Raw genomic sequence first — 19,159 nt, forward strand, 5'->3', positions numbered from 1 at the left:
GTTACCTGGAGTGCTAATTTGCTTGATGATGCATCTTCCTAAACTCCCTCGTATCCCCTGCCTCACTCCTCAACTTTTCTACCTGTGCTTGGTAGGATCATCTTCAATATTAACTACCTGCATTGTAATCTTTGCTCCAAGATCTACTCCTGGGGAATCAGATACATTTTGAAATCCAAATGAAATATTTGCTTCTGACACTGGTTATAGGAATATGACATTGCATCCATTTTTAGACAATTTTAAGGAGAGAAGCAACAATAATTTGCTAAGGATTGTTTTGGGTATAGTCTGACTGGAGAAAGTTGGAATGTACTGGACAACTTTACATGGCATTCCTAAGCCTAGACTCTACTATTTCATAATGATGGCTAGATCCCAACTGGGAGGAGTAAAAGAAGGAATCACATACATCCAAATATAAAAATGATTTCACAGTTTGTAGCAGGTAATTAATAGCAAGGCATCCTAATTTATTCTTATTTTATTTTATTTTATTTATTTTATTTTATTTATTTATTTTTTTAAAGATTTTATTTATTTATTTGACAGACAGAGACACAGCGAGAGAGGGAACACAAGCAGGAGGAGTGGGAGAGGGAGAAGCAGGCTTCCCGCGGAGCAGGGAGCCCGATGCGGGGCTCGATCCCAGGACGCTGGGATCGTGACCTGAGCCGAAGGCAGACGCTTAACGACTGAGCCACCCAGGCGCCCCTATTTATTCTTATTTTAAACAACAACAAAAAAGTGGATCTTAAAACTAAAGATGAGGAATTTGTGCTTTAAAGAGAAATATGAAGCTCTGGAGGTTATGTAAGTGCCTCATCACTCACTTGCTTAATGCCTATAGTTATGATTCCAAAAAGGAAATATATATCCAATTATTTTACTGAATGTTAAAGAACACAGTAGACTACACAAGAGCTTGTTTTTGGTGGAGAAATGTCAATGTGGAATGGAAAATAACAGATTCTTGTCACAAAGCCCTCACTCTATGTTTTAATATTAGTATGTTGCCATGTTTTTAGGACACATTGTTTCAGAAAATTAGTCTCAAGTTTCCATATTTTATGAGAAGATGATTTCATTAGCCATGAAATGTCTATTTTTGTTCCTGCTAAGGGGAGCTCGAGAACTTCAAAATCATAATTGAAATAGTCCATTGATGTGGTTGCTTAGCAACAAACTTTTATATAAGCAGGCTAATTATTTTGCTTAAAATCTTGATACTTTAAACTTTTTAGCTTGTTTTCAGTAGATCACCTTTCCGTAAAATGTTTTCCTTCATAGCTTTAAATGCATATTTGAATCTGAGATGTATGTTTCAGAGATCATGCCCAAAATTTGGTTTCTCTGTGGACCAGCTTGGCCTGGGATTATTGGAATTAGTGAAAATTTTGTGATTAGCAAGATTTTGCTTTAAACTTCACCACTCAAATGATGCTAGGATTGTTACGAGTAGCAATTAACTTTGATGTCAATCCGAAATGACAGGCCCTGGATCTTATAGGTGATTTCTCTCTCAACCTCCTCCTCATGTCTGATATTTACCACTCCCAATCACTGTTTCTAACAGGAAAGTAACTCTCAAATACTAAGGTACTAGCAATTGTTTCCTTTGTTAAGATTGTAATAGCAAAGTTTTCCATTCTTTTTCCTTATCAATGTTTAACTATTTTCCATTGTATGTTCACAAGGAGCGATGGGTTTAGTGGACAGTGCATGAGGTCTGGAGTCACATGGCCTTTGATTAATGTCCTTGCTGCACTGTTTACTTTTTGGGTGACCTATTAGTTTATGTCCCTGAGCCTTAGCATCCTCATTTTATTTTATTTTTTTATTATTTAGAAGATTTTATTTATATGTTTATCATAGAGAGAGAGGGAGAGCAAGAGAGAGAGCACAAGCAGGAGGAGTGACAGGCAGAGGGAGAAGCAGGCTCCCCTCTGAGCAGGGAACCTGATGCAGGAATCCATCTCAGGAGCCTGTGATCATGACCTGAACCAAAGGCAGACACCTAACCAACTGAGCCACCCAGGCATCCCAGCATCCTCATTTTAAACAAGGGCCAGAGAAATACATCTTATAGGGCTGTTGTAAGAATTAGAGATGTTATATAAGGAGTACCATCTCTAGATGTAGGTGCTCAAGAGAAGCAGAAGTGAAAACATGGGGAAATGTATTTCAGACATCATTTAGCTCAAGTCATGGTAGATTGTTGTGCTATGAAGCAAATATGACAGATAGAGAAACCCACTGTTATTTTGTTTGCATTTATTGGCCAATCTCCAACAAACAAATCTTTAGCTGTTCCTCTCTGTTGGTGACCATGGTGTGTTTGGGAAGATGCAATTTAGTGTAAGACAATGGTCCCTGCTCTAAAGTCAGTGTCTAGTTTTGGAGTGGAGAGAGAGATTAATGAATAGAATTAGCTACAAATATGGTGTTGCATATAATGTGAAAAAATGAGAGATGATGAACGTTTCTAGAAATATTCACTTTATCTAGACAGCATAATTTTTTTTAAAATTTATAGCCATTTAGATGCCTGTAGTTGTATCCTTTAGGAGGTTTTTATTTGCACCAGCTTCACAAATTCTACTCATTTTATTCAATCCATATCATTCATTTCTTACACTGCTCCATTCAGTTTCATGGAAGTAAAATAGCATGACCATTGAGTAATCCCACTAAAGGCCCCTTGCAAATATTCCTATTGTCTGTGGCTATGGTAGGAAAAGCCTGGTGACAGATAATCTTGGCTTAATTCACTTTCCAACACTTAATATCTATGTGGACTCAGGAAAGTTAGTAATAATTTCCTTGGGCCTGATTTCCATCTTGACCAAATGGGAATGATAGTACCCACAGTGTTGACTGAGGGGGAGAGTAAATGAGATAATGCAACAAAAGTGTTTAGCACAGGGCTAGGTACAGTGATCAGTTATGTCCTCCATCATATATCCAACACATAACAGACTTATATGAGAACTTAAAATATGCCAAGCATCATTTACCTGCAGAAATGATAAGGAGAGCATATATGCTGTCCTTGACAAGACTATACTTTAATAATGGAAGAATAATATGTAAAAAGACAACTCATAACAAAAATAAGCACTGTTTTCTTTGTAGAATCCCATGGGGACAGTAGGAAGAGAGCCACATACTCTTTGGCACAGTTCAGAAAGAGCTCAAGAAGGAAAAGACATTGATAGTGGATGTTAGAAACAGGAATTTGCCAGGTAAATAAAAAGATTTGAATTATTGAACTCCAGAAGAGAAATGCTAGTCTTGCATACCCCATATTCCAATTTTTGAGTGAAACTTGTACTCTTTATGTTTAGTAGATTGTCCTTGTGAAGGGACAAATGAGGTTTAGTGTCAACTGACTAGCCCTAAAATCACACTCTGGTAGGCTTGGAACTCTAGTCCAAGCATTGCTGGGAATGAGGCATTTGATGGTATCATGTCAGAAGCATCACATTTATTATCGCCAGGAAATTATAACGTCAGAGCTATGGACTTATTGCCTCTAATGTCTCCAAAAGGTAAGAAGTAATCAGCAAATGCATGAGTTAGGCACTTGTTTTTTATCTTTCAATATTAATTTGTTTAAAGTCAGATACTCTGCCTTGTTTAAAGGCATTAATGTCCATGAGCAAATTAAACTAGATTTAATTTTCTATAAACAGATATGAATTTCAGACATCTTTATGTTATAGAGAGGCTCAAACACCACTCATACTCTTATGTGCTGACACAAGGCTTAACAATTATATTTAAGTTAACAGAAGGTTATCATCTACAATTACATGTGGCTCTACCCCTGACTCATTAATTCGTAAGGCCCTGTTTTCTAATATTTGCAGCTGATTGCTGATTTTGGTCCTTGTCTGGTATATGGAAGTAGCTGATTTGGGTACACCATGACAGTTTGATCATGCTTTTGTGTTTTAGATATTAATTTATCTTCTTTGTTAATGGCGTCCCAATTCCTATGTCTGAACTAAATGTATTCATTACTTTTAGCACCCATGTATCAAGATACTACCCACATGATGGTTTTCATTGGGAACCTTTGATTTAAGGTACAGATTTATCTTGTCCTAATAGATTGTTATATAATGCAAATATTTAATTAAGATGGTTTTAAGTCTTTAAAAAGGGTGCATGTGTGGTCATTGTGTCAAAGATGTTGCCATTATGAGTTGGTTTGTTGCAGAGCGGGGATTGGAAAGGAATAATACATTTCACTTTGGGGGACTTCCGGGGATCTTGTGACAATGAGCTTTGTGGGTCAGCCCATTGATTCTCTACTTACCAGCAGTACTAAGACAGTGATTTAGAAAGGGGCTTTTTGGATGGAAATCATCAACGCATATTACACCATGCAGCTCTGTGGTGCATAACTTTCCATGATGACCAACTTTCCTAGAGTCCCACGACTGGTACCCCACCAGATCACCTTGGTATTGTGCTCTGATATGTGCTGTACTTCCAGAAACCCTCTGGTTTGAGATCTTTTCCCAGTTCTTGGCTAGTTGGTCCTTTGGTATAATTTTTAAGTGGTTCTCTTCCTATGTCATCTGGAGAACCTAAATTTCTGCATGAAATCATCCTTAGTGTTTGCAAAGGAAATCTTTTTTTTTTTTTTTTTTTTAAGGGTTCTATCGCTGTCTGCTCTTTTTAACATCTTTGCCATTCCAAAAAGGTGGGGGAAATAATTTTCATTCCTTTCTAGCCACTTCTTTTTCTCAATCTCAGATCATGGTCTCTTTCACCTAACCCTGCCTACATTTCTACCTTGAGTAAAATTACTGCTTTCTGTAGCTATTATTGGAGGATATATCCTGATGTAAGACCTGTAACAAGATTTTTATAAAGATGATAACTAATGTCAGAATGGTAAATTATAAATAATTTCCTCCAAATTCTTTAACATTATTATTACTTTTAATTAAAAGACCCCCACCAAAAAAAAAAAAAAAAAAAAAAAAAAAAAAAAAAAAGCCCAACAAAACTTATATCTTTTGCAATATGGTAGAGTGGTTAAAGGCAGGGGATTTAAAGTCTGGTTCAAGATGGAATCCCAAATCTGCCCACTTCTTTGCCCTGTGAACTTGGGAATGTTACCTAACCTCTGTAGCCCCCAATTTTATCATTTTCAAGGGCAGATGGGAGGATTAAATAAGATTAATACACTGAGTGGCACAAACTAAGTCTCCAAATAGTAGATATTTTTATCATTATAGTCCATACTCTCTTATCTGCAATTTTAAAACTCCTGAAGCTCTGAACACCAAAATACTTTTCTTAAGTTTGATGCTAAAGCTTATTTGGAAAAAACCATTGACCTAAACAGATTTGAGGCTACTTACAATTTATTTAGTGTTAATATTCATTCATTTTATGTGGAAGTATTATGATTGTTGATTTTGTGGTGCTGCAATAATGTACATATTATCTTTTTAAAAGCCATGATCTGAATTCTGAAATATATATGATCTCCAGGATGTACAATGGCCCTTGGCTCCTTGAGTTACTTAAAGTGTGCCGTGAAAATCACAATTCCTTTCTTTCTCTGGTTGCTGTTTTTTTTTTCTTCCTCCATCACCACCTTCTCTGGGGCTTTTCCTTTCATATGTTTTGTTTTTGGTCTTGCCTATGGTCAAAAGGTCATTGTCTCCTTTCATGTACCCCTAATAAGAAGTTTATTAGTTAAGTATTGCTGCATAACAAATTACTCTAAAATTTCATGGCTTAAAACAGCAAACATTACTGGTGGGTGTTTCTGACTCAGGCTCTCTCATGAGGTTGCAGTCAGGATGTCAAGTGGGTCTACAGTCCTCTGAAGGCTCAACTGAGGCTGGAGCATCACTTCTAGGCTCACTCAAATGATTCTTGGTCAGAGGTTTTAGGTCCTCTTCGTACGGCCCTCTCTGTAAGCACTCATCTGGGCTTCCTCATAGCTTGGTGGCTGTGTTTAAAGAGCAAGCTTTCTGAGAGATAGCTCCACAACCTCCATATCATCTTTTATGAGCTATCATCAAAACCATGCAATGTATTTTCACCACATTTTTTTTTATCAAATCAGTTAAGGGGATGGAAGACAGACTCCACCTTTTACTGGGGAGTGGGAACATTCTGGAAGAGAACGTTGAAAAATGGAAATATTGCTGTAGCAGAATTTTTAGAAAATATTATCTGCCACACTGTGGATTTTCTAAATCGTAAAGTGCTCAAACCAGTCAAGATATATGGAAATCCATTTAGACCAGAACTGAGGGGTAGGAAGCAGGGGTAGAGTGGAGGGAAGACCAGTGATTAGCCTTTACAATGTAAAGGTAAATAGCTGGGCTTTTTCTAGTTCCATTTTAGCTACCATCTTTCCTATTTGATTACCTGCCTCTTCAAAGACAAGATAATGTAAAGTTAAGAAATACATCCTCCTACTTGGTTTTATTAGTTATAAATTCCCTAACCTTATTTTCTAGGGAGATAATTAGAAGTTAGGTGTTGAGATCATCATTCTTTATTACTCAGCTGGAATGGCCTGAAATTTACCTTAAAAAGTGATTTTCGCTGGGTTAAGGGCTAATTAGAAATGACTGATATGAGATCACACCATATTCTTTTTTCAAAACTCTGATTTCTAAATGTAAGTGAAATAGAAGCCCACTACAGAAATAATATTAATGCATGAGAAAATGCCAGGGGAATAATATAGGACCCACATCATAGAATTTCTTAAGGGGTGAGGTATGCTATGTATATCTATGTACATAAGGATAGGCTTTGACTTAGAGTATGACTTAAATCTACCATAACCGTAGTTCTTTAAAAAAAATTAGCTGAGAGAAATAGTCACTCTCTAATCTCACTCTTTTCCTCTCAAATTGGAGCAAGGCACAAAGTCCCTTTTAGCCAATTCTGTTCTAAGATGAAAGGCTCTTCCTGGAGCTCATTTGGGTTCTGTGTCTTAAGACTGCCGAATTAAGTGGAAAATTCTGTATGAAGAGGTCTTACTGCTTACATAGAGGACAAGGCAACTGAAGGACTGACTGGGAAGAATCCTTATTTCTGCCATCTCAATCAAACTGTCTAGTTAGGCTGTCTGTATTGCTGGTGATTAATCCTGTCCTTGATTGGCAAAAGCTGCACTAATACTTTTTAACATGTCCTCTGCTACCCTGCTACCTATCAAACACTTCACTGAAAGCTTTCACTAATTTATTCTGTGCATTATGTAATTTGTGTTTATATAAAGCATCTCTGAGCAAGGTACGCAGCCAACATAGTAGCTACTTGAATTTTAAGCTGTACAGGGAATTGTGTAAAAATATATGGTAGACTAGGAAAGAAAATCAAATGGAAGGATGAAAGGGAAAATGTCCTCATACAGGAATATTGGAACCTTTGTTATTTAGAAGCTTGACAATTGTTTACTAAGGAATGGCTAAAACTACCCCCCTGACAGCTTCATTACTTTGGGACTGAGAACAGTTGGACATCAGCCTCCTGCTGCACAAAGTCCGTCTTCCTAGTCCTGTCTTCATAAGCTCCTAAAGACATGGGCCCACCATCAACTCTGTGACACCTGATTTCCACACACTTCCCATTATGCCCAGGCCTTTAGTCCTTCCCAGGATGGTTTTCTTGCTGTTTCATAGGCTATGCTCTGAGCTTTGGCCCATGCTGCTCCCTCTTTGTTCTTAGGAGCAAAGTGAGAGTTATGGAGTATATGCTATGTACGTGACTGACAGATGGAAGAAACTCACTGGTTGGGATAATAAACATTCACTTTTGAAGATGCAAGTATATCAGTTTAGGTTATCTAAGAGTCAGTTTTTAAATATTAATATACACTGTTTTAATCAGATTGCTTATTGTATAATAATAGTAATAGTAATAATTATTATAACCACACCTTATAGTTCTATACCACTTTTAGAATTTTAAAATAAGACATTCCTATTATCTCATTTGATTCTGTGGCAGCTTTTACTTCTATATTTTATTTTATGTATTGTGGATTAATAAATTAAAACTCATATAACATACAATAAAATTGTAACCTAGGAAGTATATTCTAGAGATGGGACTAAAACACATATGCCCTGAAGGTTACTGTGTTCTCTTTCCACTAAACTGTACCTTTTCACTTACTGGTTGACTAAGGCCAGTATACTAAAGCAAAGGGAATTGGTACTAGTTGAAGGAGAAAATAACTTTTGGATAATGGCACAACAGTTCTGGGTAGAGGTCTCTGTGTCATTGATAACAGTGTGAGGACAATGGTATCTGGTGGTCCAGGGCTAGTTACCAAAGTTAACTGTATCTATTAAAAATGTTGCTTAGGGTCAGGCCTGTGTTTCAAAGATAGGAATGGAAGCTTTCTCTTTTCTACCTCCTTTTATTTTGCAATTTAGCTATAACATTTCCTGCTCCTCAATCTCCACACTCAAGGCCAATGGTTAATTGTAATTCTAATTTTCTTACAGATGGGTTAAGGGAAACTTTGTGCATCAATACAGGGACACAACCACCATGTATAATCTTGGTTCTATGTAACAATTCATTTTTAGTTTCCAATGATCCTTTCTCAAGTGAAATGTTCTCCCTCCCTTTCCTTTGTAAACAAATTCTGTTCTTAAATCAAGGCCTACCTCACATCATTCTTGAATCATCCTAGGTGAGCTTTTTTATTTTTTTAAATCTCTTAATTTGCTGATTGAATTCTTAACTTCGATATATTGTTATTGTCTTTCTGTCCAGTAACATAAAGATTTAGGGAAAAGAAATGATTGTGGTGAAGTTGCTGCTTTCTACCAAATGTTTCTGCTTCTCCCTTGGACACAGGGGGACTGTTCTTCTCCAGTCCTTTGAAGTTAGCCACTGTCATGTGACTTGGTCAATGAAATAAGAAGTAATTAGGTCTGAGAAGAAGCCTGGAGATCTGGCCTGTGATTTGCCGCAGGGTTTTCCTCTGTCAGGGTGACTGACAAGGCTCTAGGTTGGTGGTTGCTCCATCAACAGTTTGCAGTGGATATGCAACATGAAGGAGAAATAAATTTAGTGCATTATACCACTGAGATGTGGGGTTATTTGTTACTACAACATAACCCAGCTTATCTGTCTTGTATAAACTCTAAATTATCTAAATTCTAAAGCCAACTAAAGAAACGGTCGTGAAACCTGATAGAAAGCAAAACAAAACAAAAATCCTCCCTACAAAACAAACAACAGCAACAGCAACAAGCACGAAACTCATCTTGTTAATCAGAACCATAAAACCTGTCAGGGTTCACCTCCTGGGGTTGGAAGTACTTCAATGCTCTATGGTCAGTGAAAGATACAGATTCTTGACATTGACATTGACATTGGCATTTGACATTTTGTTGTTTATCAGTCATTTCGGCACAGATGTAGATGTTCCTTTAAAATAATAGTGTGAGCTTGTTTTATTATGTTTTTTATTTAAAGATATTGGGTCAATTCACCAAAGAAGCTGCCCTTTCCAGAGTCTTTTCTTTTCTTTTTCAAATCAACTTCCTAAAGGGTTCTAATCTCTGTACTGTCTGTCTATTCAAGGAGAACTATACCCAGGGATTTCTACAACCCTCAACTGCCTTTTTTTTTTTGCTCCTATTTTTTGACCATGCAAATAAAAAAGGCAGTGATTAGAGGAAGGAAATGTTGATTAATCACCACAGTTAAAGATTCATGACTTCTACCTGAATATTAGCCACATCAAATTTCAGTGATTTAAAAGGAGAAAACTCTGTCATTGTCAATCATCAAATGTCAAATGTCTAAAATTACTTGATGTTATGAGTTTTTGAGTTTAATGGGAATCCTTCACCTTTTCTTTAACCTCTATTTTGGGGAATAGCGACAGAAGAAATTTCAAAATAAGGCCTATAATTTACATTGTGGCTTTCCCATTTTCTAGTTTTACTTTGGACAACATTATTTAAACTCTCTGAACTTCAGTTTTCTCATCTGTGCAGATAATATCCACTTCAAAAGGGATAAAACAGTCAACATACCAAACCTAGTACTCGCCGCATAGCAGACATGAAGAAGTCAGTTTTCTTTCTGTTTTCCTCAGCCCAAATTTATTGTGGTATTGTTTAGATTACATTTTAGAGTAAAAAAAATTTTAAAAATATAATGGCTGGGGTGCCTGGGTGGCTGAGTCAGTTGAGTATCCAACTCTTGGTTTCGCTCAGGTCAAGATATCATGGGTCGTGGGATCCAGCCCTGCCTCAGGCTACGTGCTCAGCAGGGAGTTTCCTTGGAATTTTCTCCCTCTGCCCCTCTTCCCACTGCCCCTCTCTCTAAAATAAATAAATAAATCTTAAAAAAATATACAATGGCTATTCATTATATATTGTTAATATAATACATACTAATATATTTTTTCAATTTCTTTAGCATTTCCAAATTTTAGACTGTGCCTGTTCTGAGCAGAAAGAAAATAGCAAACTTAATACCAAAGCAAATTAAACACTAGTAGCTACATTGTTTTCAGTGCAAAATATAATCTAAAATAAATGCAAAAGCTTTCTTCCTATAAGACCTCTTCGTCTTATAACAATTATTCATAAAGTCCTATGCAATACTGGTAGAGTAATGAGCCCATTTCTGTGGAAATAGACTCATTTCTATTCAGCTTGCTGGTTCCCAGGGGAATTATGAATTGCTTTCCTAGTTTGAACATGTAGTTCATGAATCTCAAGGAAAAAAATATGTATCAGGAGTCAATAACTGTTTACCTTTAGATACCTAGACAACTGTTCAAATGGTTTGGAAAAGAACTAAAGAAATAAAAGAGAAAGAAATGAAAATTGAAATACTTGTTATTTGTGGATGTAACTGAAATTCCTACACTCTCTTAGTAACACATCCTTCCTAGCATGACGAGAAAAGTGCAGCTAGGGAGATGGCAGTGGGAATCTGGACAACCGTGGTGAAGCTGTTGTTGATTATTCAGATGTGTAGCTTTTGTCTTCTGGCCTCTTTCATGTTTTTATGGGAAGTGGATAGCACGAGTGATTCACAGAGACCAAAAGAGGAGCATCACCGATTCTGGAGGGAGACGTGCAACCCCAGGTTTATAAGTGGCTAGGCCAGACAGGCCACACTTTGTAAAATCTCGTATATGAATCTGGTAGAAGCACATTTTCTCTCCAGCTCCCCGCATGCCCAATCGCTCCCTGCTGTGCTCCACATTAGTGCTGCCCTCATTTACATTATTAGGCTCTAGTACAGGGTGCTTGAATGAAGAGCCATCCTGTCTTCTCTTCTGTTACGGTGCAGAAGACGTCTGTCTTGCTACTGATGACCAGCCCCTGCCTTTGTCTTCTGGACCCCTTCTCCTCTCTGCCACTCATGTGCTTTGCTCCTACAGCTACTCCCTCTTTCTCCTTCATCAATTTCTCATCCTCTATTGGATTTTTCCAGTCAGCATAAAAACATGTTCTGTGTCCTCCCACTGCCGTAGAAACAGTATGCCCAATTTTCCCTTGACCTCACATTCTGCTTCTGTCTCTATTTTTTATGGGTGCTTAATATCCCCTGCTGGATGCTAGGCAGCCTCTGCCAGGAAATTACACAGATGTTGGCATGAATGACACATGGGCACTAATATGAGATGAAATAACATTTATTATTCACAAAATAAAAAAACAAAAGGATTTCCCAAGGATAAGGGCTCAGGTTTGGTCTGAGTGAAGCAAGTGCAAAGCATGGTGGGTAACTGGCTTTTATTGATTTTGTGGGGTCATGAGTGCTGGTTGGGGTTTGGGTGGGTTGAATTGCCCCATCAGCACCAAGGGAGGGAGCTTGGGGGCTTTCTTATCCACTGGCCCAGATGTGGAAAATAGGAACAGGGGGAGAGTTGGGGCAAGAAAGCTGTCAGTGGTCAAACATCAGGAGTCTTTCTCTTTAGCATACCCTCTTTCACTCTTTCCCTTCAATATGAAGCTTTTATTTATTTATTTATAAAGATTTTATTTATTTGACAGAGAGAGACACAGCAAGAGAGGGAACACAACAGGGGGAGTGGGAGAGGGAGAAGCAGGCTTCCCGCTGAGCAGGGAGCCTGATGTGGGGCTCTATCCCAGGACCCTAGGATCATGACCTGAGCCAAAGGCAGACACTTAATGACTGAACCACCCAGGTGCCCCCAATATGAAGCTTTTAATTAATGAATTTATTTGACAGACAGAGCACATAGAAGCAGGGGGCAGGCCGAGTGAGAGAGAGAGAAGCAGACTCCCTGCTGAGCAGGGAGCCAGACGTAGGGTTCCATCCCAGGATCCCGGGATCATGACCTGAGCAGAAGGCAGATGCTTCACCAACTGAGCTACCCAGGTGCCCCCACAACTGCTTTTCAGTTTCCAATATTTGACCAAAAAGATTCTTGCTGAAGTCATGTAGGATCTTCATGTCACCAAATCCAATACCAATTCTTTGTGCTCATCTTACTAGATCACCCAGTAGTCTTTGACCCATATGACCACTTAACTGTCCTTCATACATTTTCCTGTCTCTATTTCTATTTCTTTCTATTGGTTTCATCCTATTTTCCTAGTTACTCTTCTCAGTTACCTTCATGTGATGCTTCCTTTTCTGACCTGAAAATAGTGGGGTCATTTAGAAATCTGTCCCCCTTTCTCTTTTATGTCAACCCCAATGCCATAGCACATATCAGTTCTCTTTGTAGTTTTAAATATCTGCATACCAATGCAAGTTTATGTCTCCATATAGATATTTCATATAATTTTGGGGCTTAAAATCTAGGCTATTTGAAAGTTTTATTTGGTTTTCTCATAGACATCTGAAACATAGAACTCCCCAAGGAAAGTCCAATTTCCCTTCCAAAATGTGTTCCTCCTTTAATTTTCTCTATTTCAATAAATGACATCACCAAGCCTCCATGACTAAAGCCAGAAATCTAGAATTATTATTGATTAAACCTTCCATTCCCTCGTCTCTCACATGTGCCCCATCAGCCCCTCTCATTTCTCTACCCCGCAACGTAGCTCATCCTGCCTATTCTGTCTATCTTTAGTCTAGTAGAGGAAGCTATCTCTTGCCCTAAGTCATCATCTCTTCTTCCCAGGACTACTGTGGGAGCCTCCCACCTCATTTCCATATTTCCACTCCTTTTCCTCCAATCCAGCTTCTCAGAGCAGTCAGAGTGACCTTTAAGAAATAAATTATATCACATCACTCCTCTGCTTAAATCCCTCCAATGGCTTACTGATCCACTCAGAGTGAATTCTGGACTCCCTATCATGACACACAGTGCCCTTTGTGTAGCTGACATGGTTACGTGATCATTCTGCATGATACGTTATTGCAAGTGCTTTTTGGGCATTCATTTATCTAATCTTCACACCAGCCTGTCATCTAAATATTATTATTATCTTCATTTTTTTTTTTTTTTTAGCACAGGAAATGAACTGTGGAGTTGTTAAGTAAACTGCCTAAGGAGAAACTAATAGAAAATGGTGGAGTCGGGATTCAAATCCAGGTCATCTGGCTCAGGGTTCACCTTATAACCACCACATATTACTGCTTCTCATGGGCAAAGGCATGGACAAAGAAATGAGAGAGATTTCTTAGTGAGGCATGAAATGAATGGTCATTCAACCATTCCAAAATTCATCCAGAGAAGCAAAGCTCCTGCATCATAGGTCAGGAGTAAGAAGCTTTGGCAACGCTCCACAGCATACTCTTTATGCCAGCAGTGGGTCTGGGGTTAGCTGAACGATCTTTTCCTTTTTTTTTTTTTTTCCCCAATCCAAGCATGTTACCAGCATGGCAACCCGTGGATTCCAGCTTGATAGTTTTGTGCTGCTTGCAAATGGCACGACCAGGGCAGCAATGCCAAAATGAGACTGAGTGTGTTGCGGTGTGCTACATGAGTTGTCATGGGCTCTAGCAGAATTGAATTTGCCTTCCTTGTCAAGATACACAGTGTCACCATTGCCCCCAGCAGCAATTTCTCGGCACACCTGCCAATCCCACTGACAAGTCCTAAAATGGTAGATCATCAGAGTCAGTAAAACGTTGACTTTGAGTTCTGCTCTGTGCAGGACAAAATGCAGGTTATAGACTGAATGAGGCCCAGTTCCTGCTCTTAAGGCAAGAGGAAGAGACAGGATATTTCTACTAAATATAATAAAAGTCAGTTTGTGGGAATGTTACAAAAATACACAAAATGCTGTCAGAGCACAAAAGAGGGAAGGATTAATTCTCCCAGAGGAAACAGGGAGGCTTCATGGAGTAGATGATGGGCACTAATTAATTCAACAAATATTTATTGAATTATTACTGTATTTTGGACTCTGGACTGGGTACATTATCTATTTAATGGAATTAATTTAAGTCAGATAAGGAAAAGAAAAATACAATTTCTCAACTTTTCTCCATATTTATATCCTGAGACTGGGCAAATTTTGTTCAGTTTGGTAATTATACTTGTTTACAGCATATACCTATCTCGGTGGGGATGGGCAAAACTAGAAAGGGGGAATCCAGGGGCGTCTGGCTGACTCAGTTGATGGAGTATGCAACTTTGATCTTGGGTTGTGAATTTGAGCCCCAAATAAGGCATAGAGATTACTTAAAAAAAGAAAGGGGGAAGCTAGTTGCCTCTGCTTTTGATTTGGAGAGAGTGTCCAGGTACAAACTGTTCTTCATCATCAGGGGCTGAGACTGTTAATATACATGTAATATTCTGGAAATTCCTGCTGGAACATGGCATTGTAATTGTTAACAGGAAAATAATCCTGCACACAGGCTTGAAAACATTTTGAAAATCGTCTCTTTTGATTATTTCTGTTTAATTTTTTTTCTTATGAAATGATTATCTTGCTTTTCCTCCAAAGTTCTTCCAGTACATGCTGTAATTACATAGTACCTTTGTGTAGTTGAGATGAGAAATATCTGCTCTGACATGCTTTTGAACTAGACATAGTAGTTATTCTGGGAAGGAGTCAGGAGACAAAAAGGAAATAACTGCAAAGACAATAGGATAAATGAAAAGAGCAAACCAAAGCTGGTTTTGTGACATACTTAGATCCCCATTCAAATCAAGTTCCTGACCTTCACTGGATCTGCCGGGTAGTGATGTGGGGGAGAGGACAAAGAAAGCTTGAGGAAAGAGTCTTGTAATGCTATTTTTGGAGGAAATCCTATGGCCAGTACTGTTGCTTCAATCCATCATTTCCAGGCCCACTCGTTCAGCTCTTAGAGCCCCAGATCAATGATATCAATTCAGCTGCCTTGACTAGTATGGAGTCCTCTTCCTCCTTCATTGGCCTGGAAACGAATGGTGTGTGGGGGCACCTGGTTTGGTATGGTTCAGTAACTTTTCAGGAACCTAAACTCCCTGGATTATGCACTTGCTTTTCTGTATGTAAATACAATTTACCACTTGCCCCCAAATATCGGTGGGATGGTCAGGAATAAAAACACAACCACCCAACAAGATATGGTTTTGAATGCAATGGACTGGTTCAGAACACTTTGGACTCAGAAAATTCTAACTTTTAATCCCTGCTAGTGCCCTCCCTAAGTAGTGCTCTCTTGGGAAAGCTATTTAATGTTTCTTTATTTTTTAAATTTATTTTTTTATTATTGTTATGTTAATCACCATACATTACATCATTAGTTTTTGATGTAGTGTTCCACGATTCATTGTTTGCGGATAATACCCAGTGCTCCATGCAGAAAGTGCCCTCCCCAATACCCGTCACCAAGCTAACCCATCCCCCTACCCCCTCCCCTCTAGAACTCTCAGTTTGTTTTTCAGAGTCCATAGTCTCTCATGGTTCGTCTCCCCCTCTGATATCCCCCCCCCTTCATTTTTCCCTTCCTGCTATCTTCTTCTTTTTTTTTTTTTTAACATATAATGTATTATTTGTTTCAGAGGTACAGGTCTGTGATTCAACAGTCTTGCACAATTCACAGCACTCACCATAGCATATACCCTCCCCAATGTCTATCACCCAGCCACCCATCCCTCCCACCCCCCACCACTCCAGCAACCCTCAGTTTGTTTCCTGAGATTAAGAAATGGAGCTCTTTAATGTTTCTAAGCCACAGCTTCTTTGTGTGCACATTGAGACCCATCCGACCTTACAGTGTTGTGAAGAGAAAACAAGATAATCTATGTAGAGGAGTGATTGGCATGCGGTTAGGACTTTGTTCGGCAAAGGGTGAAATATAATGACAGTGAGTCCTAGGGTCAGAATCAGTCCCAATCATTTCTACTGATTGTGTTAATTACTCTGGCTGAGTGGGGTAGTGACACCAGGTCATGCCACCCAGATCCCCTTTTAGGAACTAGGCATTTATTCCTAAGTGGTTGGCAGTGTTGGCTTCTGCTGGCTCAGGACTACATCACTTTCTGAGAATTGCCGTCTGATGAAGGAGGCTGCCTTGCGCAGGGTTGTGCTCCCTCTGCAGCAGCAGCCCACATCCAGTGATTGATGACTGTGGGCAGCACAAAGGCTCAGACTCTTGCCTCAAAAAGAACACCTCTGGAGGACTTCCAAGCCCAAGAGCTTTTTCAATGATTGGCAAGGCTGCAGTTAGAACCATATCTCACTTTGTCTTCTCTGTTCAATGCTACTTCCTCTGCTCCCCAACAGTTGTTCCTGAGAACACATCCCAGTAAGCCTCTTGCATGCACATCTCTGCATCTGACAGTCTCTTTTCTCAGGAGCCCAAGAAAGACAGGAGGCATCTCCGTTTTCCCACACCACGCATCCTTCCTGAAGGAAGGTACACGGTTCTCGAGGTAGTTTCCTAGAAGGCTGGTGTTAACAGTAGTATGCTGTCTAAAGAACAGAGGACTATTTTGTGGGTGCCATCAGAATGGTTCTTTCTTCTTTTTCCTAAAAATTCCAGGCTTCCCCAAGCTTTTCTGTATTTTCTGTCCACACAGTTTGGTTCACCCCAGCCTAATTCAGTGCTTTTCTCTTGACCCAGGTGAGCAGGGCTAGCAGTTGAAGAGAAGACAGATGCTCCTGACATCAATTCCACACGTTCCTTCATCCCACTGTTCTTTAAGAAGTGACAGAGACTTTACCAAGACAACATAAAGAGGACTGAATGGGGAAATAGAATGTGAGTCCCCGAAAGGCTTCCGGTCTGTTGGGTTGTGATTTTGAAGTGGCTTGAGTATTACCTGGCAAGACCACAATAAAAGACAAGCAGGCTCACATTTGTTAAAGCTATAAGTAGCTTGAATTAATGCTAGTCTGCCAAAGATCAGCTATCTTTAGGCGATACCCAGGGCCTCTAGCTTCGGAAGGTTTCCCTGTTAGGTGAACAGTTTTAAATAAATCATAGAAACAAATCCTTTTTCAGTGCCTGCTCACCACATGCAGGACACTGTTTTTGGCATTCTGAGGTTTGCAAATGATGATTCCTGCCTTTGAAAAGTCTAGGGTTTTAGCTGGAGTCAAAGCAGATATATTTCAACCACTTGGCTTCAAATGTTCTGAAGACAATTCTAAAATCATGATAGCTTCAAATTATATGCCAGCCAGGCCACCATTACCATCTGCTATAACTGTTTTGGTATACAGCCTTTATAATGTGAGCAGATATCTTAGTATTTTAGCTGGCTTAACTGAATATTCTCACCCACAAAAGTAGATGGCTGTTTTTTTGTTATTGTTTTTATTTTGACATTCTTGAGTATCCAAATCTGTTTCTGAGACAGTTAAGAACAAAGTGACTGAAATGCTATAGCAAGTGTCTAGTTTGGTGGAAAAAAAAAAATGTCCAGCCATGAAGAACTTCAAAAGTCAGGGAAAAAAGTCTGCTTTCAGATAGCAGTATTTTCCTTTGGTAATCTGCCTTACAAACTCTATCAGTGACTATTGGACTCTTAAATCTTTCCAAGTGTTATGTGTTAAGGCAAATAGGAAAGTTATTAAACTTGTGCCTATAGGGAAATATGAATCATAAAAATACAATCAACTAGAATTAAAATCTTCAATTTTATATAATTTATGTTGAGAAAAGAAAAAACAGTAAATGAAGTCATCCTCAGGCATTAGAAACTCTCTTTAGCTTTCAGTGTAGATAGTCTGCCTTTGGGAGCATTCCTAACAACACAGGAGTGGGTTATAAGTCTTGGTATGGAATTGAGGCCACGTGGATGAACCAAACAGAAAAATTTTCAAAAGAAAAATATTGTGTATTACAACGCTTTTAAAATTTGTTGTGGTTTGTTTTAAGCAGAATTTCTTCTTATCAAATGAAATTTTATCTGAATTACCCATTTGTATATCAGGTAAAATTCATGTTTTAGTAAAATACAGTTCCTAAAATGCATTTAGTAAAATGTATTTAAATGTCCTAATTAAAGCTTTTTTGATGAACACAAAAATTTAATTCAGCATCCAAATTTTTATTTTATGTTAGCTACATAATATGGAGAAAATTGCCATTCACACAGATAAGTAGCTGAACATGACAGTTTCTTTCTTTCTTCTTCTTTTTTTTTTACTCACACCCTGTGATCATAGTATACTTTTCAAATAGATATGAGGAGAGACATTATGTTGGAGGTTTGCCACTAAACAATTTAACCTGGCAACAACCATTAACATATTGTTTTTCTCTAATGTGCTATAATTTGGGATTTGTGTGTATATGTTGTATATAATAGTTTTAAAAATTGGTTTTAAAAAGCAGAAAAATAAAATTTGAATGAAATATTTACAGATATCTGAAACACCTTTTCCAAGAATATGCCAATCTCTATTATAATACATAATAAAAACATCAAAACAGTGATGCCTATCTACCCCAGGGGATTAAATGAATGAACAGATATAATGTGTGAGGGTTAGATGTAAATTGGGCCTTTCATCAATAATTGTTTTCTTTTCCTTTTTAAAATATCCTGACTCTACTGCTGACTTTCAGTGTCACCTAGAACTGTTTATTTAACCTTTATGAAATTCATTTTCCTCATCTGTAAAGTGGAAATAGTATCTATCTAATAGGCTATCATGAGAATAAAGTAAGGTAACAAATAATATAGTCTCTTTTTCTTTTTTTAATTGTGTGTTATTAATATCATTGTTTATACAATTATAAACCCAGTTCGCTGGCTGTG

The 19,159-nt window shown here is 38.3% G+C and overlaps 1 long non-coding RNA gene across 2 annotated transcripts; it reads left to right on the forward strand.

Annotated features, from left to right (window-relative positions):
- The first annotated feature begins 728 nt into the window (after nucleotides 1-728).
- LOC116644351 lies at nucleotides 729-18,181 on the forward strand. Of its 2 annotated transcripts, XR_004301728.1 has the most exons (4): nucleotides 729-813; nucleotides 3,136-3,245; nucleotides 4,033-4,091; nucleotides 17,014-18,181. It is a non-coding gene; the product is annotated as an uncharacterized LOC116644351 (long non-coding RNA). The 2 variants fall into 2 exon arrangements; XR_004301727.1 differs by lacking the exon at nucleotides 729-813 and having other exon boundaries at nucleotides 3,070-3,245.
- The last annotated feature ends 978 nt before the right edge of the window (nucleotides 18,182-19,159 follow it).

This window comes from Phoca vitulina, unplaced genomic scaffold (assembly GCF_004348235.1).
Source record: "Phoca vitulina isolate PV1807 unplaced genomic scaffold, GSC_HSeal_1.0 scaffold29, whole genome shotgun sequence".
In the NCBI taxonomy this organism is placed as follows: domain Eukaryota; kingdom Metazoa; phylum Chordata; class Mammalia; order Carnivora; family Phocidae; genus Phoca; species Phoca vitulina.